The sequence below is a fragment of the Gossypium arboreum genome, chromosome 5 (genome assembly GCF_025698485.1).
Source record: "Gossypium arboreum isolate Shixiya-1 chromosome 5, ASM2569848v2, whole genome shotgun sequence".
Taxonomy (NCBI): domain Eukaryota; kingdom Viridiplantae; phylum Streptophyta; class Magnoliopsida; order Malvales; family Malvaceae; genus Gossypium; species Gossypium arboreum.
In genome coordinates, this window is record NC_069074.1 from 70,338,671 (window position 1) to 70,344,503 (window position 5,833).

A 5,833-nucleotide genomic window follows, 5' to 3' on the forward strand; every position below is an offset into this window, starting at 1 on the left:
TAGGCTCAAGGGGTTTTACTAGGGGTTAATCGTGGAGGTAGGATTTTCATGGCATGAGTGGGTTAATCCTAAGTGCCTTAATTATTTTGACATATCAAATCAAATGGTGTGGTCTCGACATGCATAATCAAGCAAGTTTTAGAATAACAGTTCAATACTGACACACTCAAAGCAATAATAAAAGTGAGCATGAAAGAATTAATAGATGCTCAAAAGGCTAAAAAATCTCACAAAAATTATGGCTTTTTCATGTTTAGACTCGTGAATTCCAATTCAAAGTAATACCTAGACTTGGGAAAACAACCTATAATTTTAAATTCTTAAAAATCAACTTATCATGCTTGATTCTCAAATGTCTTAAAGTTTAAACCATCAATGAATAAATCCCTATGTTTTAATTCGAGATATATCAATCAAAATCATAAATTAATTAAAATTTATCCTAAATATGATATGAAAGCTTTTCAAGAGAACAAGGCAATTATTCAGGGATTTTTCTGATAATGAAATAAGTACCCCACACACTTAAGATGTACATTGCCCTAAATGTACAAAGATAGATATTAGAGTATATAAAATTAAGATAGGGAGAGAAGTGAAGCTTCCTGTATGATGAATTCCTCGAACTGGAGTTTTGGAGAGTAATTGATTCGAGAGTGGAGAAGGATACTCCAGCGGTCGTAGAGGTTCATTAGTCCATAAGTCTTGTGCCAAAAGAATATTATATCTAATGGTAGCTATGGTCGTGGTCGAGCAAGACATGGCAGTCGTGGAGAACCTTTCCCGATGGAGTTTTAGTTCCTATGTGATGATAAGCTTGAAAGCTCTATACAACTATGATAAAATCAGGAACTTTCTAAGGGATATTAGGAGGAATAATTACTCATAAGGAAAAATCAAAAGTTATAATAAAATTAAAATTTCTAAAATCTAATAAAAATAAAGAGTAGTTTCAATAAAAATTAAAAACATAAAATAATAAATAAATATTTCTAAACATCTTCATCGCTGGATGGTTCACGAGGTGGGACTGGCAATGAGATGTGGAGGTGTTGACAAATCTGCTGTAGGGTAGCATCAATGTTGTCAAATCGTTGAAAACACTGATGCTCGAATCGGGTGAGGCACTCAGAGATGTCAGCATATGAAGCCGTCGCATGAACTGGACGAGAGGTTGGTGGAGGCTGAGTTGGTGGGTCCTCGTGCTGTGGGGGGACATCATCAAGAATGTCCTCGTAGGCCTCCTCCTCAGTAGATTGGGCGAGACGATATTAGGGAGGGTAGGTTCCTCGGTGCCTCTTGATCATCCTCATGCTAAGCATGCTCGAGATGCCTTGTGGAGACATCTGGCCGATGAGGGTGAGGGATGATTTTTGGGCCACGGTGTTGAGGAGCCCGAAGTGTCACACCAGCCGAGTCACCTAGGGGCCAATGGAGATAACCCTCTTCCGATGCCTCTCCGTCTGGTGTTGAATCACAAGGGCAATGAAATAGGCACGGTCAATGACGTGCCCTGGTGACATGCACCAGAAGAAGTAGACATCGTGGGTGTTGACGACGCCAGTGCTCTCTTGCCTCCCTGTATTCGTGTGAGCTAAAATAGCGTGTAAGTACCTCAAGGATGGTGGGAGAACTGATGCCTTGGAGCGGCTAGGATTGTACGAGGCCGTGCTATGGGCCAAAGTGTGCCAGCACTTTGAGGGAGAGAAATGTATGTGGCGACTGAGAGCATGTAGTTCATTCTCCTCCCTGAACTCCTCCGTATATAAGCCTAGTGCAGCACCAAACTCTGGGACGCTTAGCCAGCGGATTAATCTACCTAGGCAAAACTGGATATGCTGGGATTATCATACCTCATAATTACGGTCTAAAGATGGAACGTTGAGCATAATTCCATCATGAGCTCGAGGTATGTCGGCTCGATAATCTTGAAGAATAGCTCCCAAGGCTCGATGGTTAGGAGAGCCTGAATCGCATTAGCCATCTGGACTTGTTCAATGGCAGCCCAGTCGATGCAGCGGCCCGCTATTAAGGGTCGGGCACGAAGTATTTGGAAGAGCTCTTCTTGTAGCCCTCGTGGATACTGTAGGAGAGGGTGACGAATTTTCGCAGTTGGGCCCGCGGAAGATGATTCTCCCTTTCTCTTCTTCGAGGCTAGTACGGTTGTTTTCTTTCCTCTTGAATATGACTTTGAAAGCCTGTAATAAAAAGAATAATAATAGGTAAACATATTCAAAGGGGAAGTAAACTATTTCAGCCAAGACTACTAATATGAAGTAAACTCAACCACAATAACAATGAGAATAAGAATAGAAATGTAATGGGTATAAGGTTTTCCTAGTCTCAATTTAACATAAATTGTATGGTAACTAACCTGGAAATGCAATTTAAATGATAGACATTGGCATGATAATAGCAAGAAAATAAGCATAGTAATGTCATGGATATGAGGTGTACCTAACAACTTGATTTGATTCGAAATGTATAATAAAGTACCTAATGAAAACTAAATGATAAAGTAATGAGCAAAAATGAAAACTAGTTCAAAAGTAATGGAGATTATTATAATAATAAGCATTAGTAATAAGTAAAATAGAAGTGAAAGGAGTAAACAAACACTAAGGGAGAGAGATTGAGCTTTAAAAATGAAGTTGGAGGCGGCGCACGGCCATGGCAAGGGGCCGTGTGGAGTTCCAGCGGCTAGGGTTAGGGTTTTTTAATGGAGAAGAAAGTGAATAGTGTAGGGTATTTATAGATTTTGGGGCACAGGACCATGGCACACGCCCGTGTTCCCCAATTTTAGCTCGTGCGATTTGCAAATTTCAAATTTGGGCACGTTTGACATTTAGTACACGCCCGTGTTCCTCGAGCGTGTGGGTTCACACGGCCGTGTCGCACGACCGTGTCTAGCTTCGTTCGTTTCTCCCACGCCCATGTGTACAAGCCCCACACTCGTGTTCATTTAACAGGTTCGACCACGGGTGTTAGACACGGGTGTGTCTCGCGCCCGTCCTGTTTTAACAGGTTCGTCCACGATTCTTCCATACGGGCGTGTCACACGCCTGTGGTGTTTTGGCAGGCTCAACCACGGCCATGTCACATAGCCCTGGCATTTTATCGTAGTCCGTGTTGGGGAAATCTTTTGCCCTGTTTTCACACGGCCTTAAGCACGCCCATGTTCTTGGCCGTGTCTCTGTGGAAACACCTGTATTAAAGATTTCTATTAGTAGGTTAGGAGTTAAATACCAAAATTTAAAGAAATTAATAATGTTAGTGCTCGGGTTGCCTCTCGAGAAGCGCTTATTTCTAGTCTAAACTGGACTCACCTCTCCGTTGAATGGTCATGGTGGTTTAAGGAGTTCGTATTCCTCGTTCATGTTATCATTCTTGACAAAATAAGGTTTTAACCGGGTGTTGTTTACTTTAAAAGTGCCGAACTTGGAATGACTCACCTCCACCGTACCGAATGGAAAAATACTGAGTACCGTAAGAGGGATTTCCTCATTCAATGTGGTAGTGACAATGTGGGGATCTGTGGCATCTAATAAGACCTTATCACCACCTTAAGTAAATTTGGGGAGGTATCGAACTCATTCTAGCATAATTTTGCTTTATCGTGTGTTCTCGGTTTATGTGCTCGCCATTCGTCTAGCTCCTCTATCCGTAGCTTTTGTTCTTCATGAATGTGTCCACTATCATTGCTGGAACATGGCTCGTGAACTTCTTTGAAACTCAATTTCTGCAAAGTTATATTGTCAGTTTTAGTAGACTGGTGTGGACCATTACCTTCAATGTTAGATGTGATGCCAGAATTACAAGCTTGAAGGGTGATCGTTTCGTCTCCCACACGGAGTGTAGGCTCACCTGTGCCAACATCAATAATTGTTTTAGCAATTGCTAAAAAGGGCCTCCCTAAATTAAAAGGGGCATTATTATCCTCCTCTATGTATAGAACAACGAAATCAACGGGAAATATGAACTTATCTACTTTCACTAGTACATCTTCAATAATACCCCTAGGAAATCTTATAGTTTTATCTGCGAATTGAATGCTCATCCTAGTTTGTTTAGGTTTCCCAAGACCTAGTTGCTTAAACATTTTGTAAGGCATGACGTTAATACTAGCCCCTAAATCAACTAATGCGTGACTTATATCTAAACTACCAATTAAGTAAGGAATTGTAAAACTCCCTGGATCTTTCAATTTGTAAGGTAGCTTATTCTGTAGAATAACTGAGCAGACTGCGTTTACCTCCACATGTGACACTTCGTCCAACTTCCGCTTATTTACTAAAATCTCTTTTAAATATTTTATTGCATTTGGCATCTGCGACAGAGCTTCAATAAACGATAAGTTAATATGTAATTTTTTTAAAAGTTTAAGGAATTTACCGAATTGTTCGTCTAAGCAGTCTTTCCTTGTCGCGTTAGGGTATGCGACACGAGGTTTATATTCTTCATTTACCGTTTTGTTATGACTTACCTCACTTTTACCTTTGCTCACCACAGTTTCTTGCATCAATTCTGGCTCAGGCGCAATGAATCCTTCCTTGTCTTGAGTACTAATTGCGTTGAGGTGTTCCTTTGGATTAGGTTCAGTATTACTTGGTAAGCTACCTTGTGGTCGTTCAGAGATTAGTTTGGATAGCTGGCCTATCTGAGTTCCGAGTCCTTAGATCGATGCTTGTTGATTATTAAGTGTTGTCTCGGTATTTTGGAAATGGGTTTCTGACACCGAGATGAATTTAGAGAGCATCTCCTCAAGGTTTGGTTTCTTCTCTTGTTGATAAGGTGGCTATTGAAAACCCTGAGGATTTTGTGGCTTTTGATTCCTTTGACCACCCCAGGAGAAATTTGGGTGGTTCCTCCATCCTGCATTATAAGTATTACTGTATGGGTTATTTTGAGATCTAAAGTTATTGTTACCCATATAGTTGACGTGTTCCTCTTCGGTTGTAGGATTGAAGGATTGATATTCTGTATGCACACCTCCTCCACTTGAGTCACACCTCATTACTGGGTGTACCTGTGTAGAACCAAGTAAACCATCAATCTTTTAATTGAGAAGTTCTACCTGATTTGACAACATAGTAATTGTGTCGACGTTATAAATGCCTGCTATTTTTGTTGGCTTAGTCCTCATGACTTGCCACTGATAGTTATTCAGTGACATTTCTTCAATCAATTCATAAGCCTCTTTAGGTGTTTTGTTGTTGATGGTTCCTCCAGCAACTGCGTGAATCATCTGTCTTGTCGACGGATTCACACCATTGTAGAACATTTGAACTTGTAGCCATAGAGGTAACCCATGGTGAGGGCACCTTCTCAATAGATCCTTGTATCTCTCCCATGCATCGTAAAGTGTTTTTAAGTCCATCTGCACAAAAGAAGAGATATCATTACGTAACTTAGCCGTTTTAGCCGACGAAAAATATTTTAGTAAAAATTTTTCGGTCATTTGTTCCCAAGTAGTGATAGACCCTCGTGGTAACCAGTTCAACCACTGTTTAGCTTTGTTTCTCAGTGAAAAAAGGAATAAACAAAGGCGAATGGCAACATCAGAAATGCCATTAAATTTGAAAGTGTCGTAAAACTCCAGAAAATTCACCAAGTGAGTGTTGGGATCCTCATCCTGCAAACCATCAAACTGAACAAATTGTTGTATCATCTGAATTGTGTTAGGTTTCAGTTTAAAATTATTTGTATCAATAGTAGGTCTAATTATACTTGACTCAGTTCCTGTTAAAGAAGGTTTAGCATAGTCATACATAGTACGTGGAGTGGGATTTTGATTAGCCGCAATTGCAGGAGGTAGCTGATTGCCTTGGTTTTC

General features: G+C 40.5%; 1 non-coding gene across 1 annotated transcript; it reads left to right on the top strand.

Annotated features, from left to right (window-relative positions):
* The first annotated feature begins 5,303 nt into the window (after positions 1 to 5,303).
* LOC128293539 (small nucleolar RNA R71) lies at positions 5,304 to 5,410 on the top strand. Its single transcript, XR_008283720.1, has one exon. It is a non-coding gene; the product is annotated as a small nucleolar RNA R71 (small nucleolar RNA).
* The last annotated feature ends 423 nt before the right edge of the window (positions 5,411 to 5,833 follow it).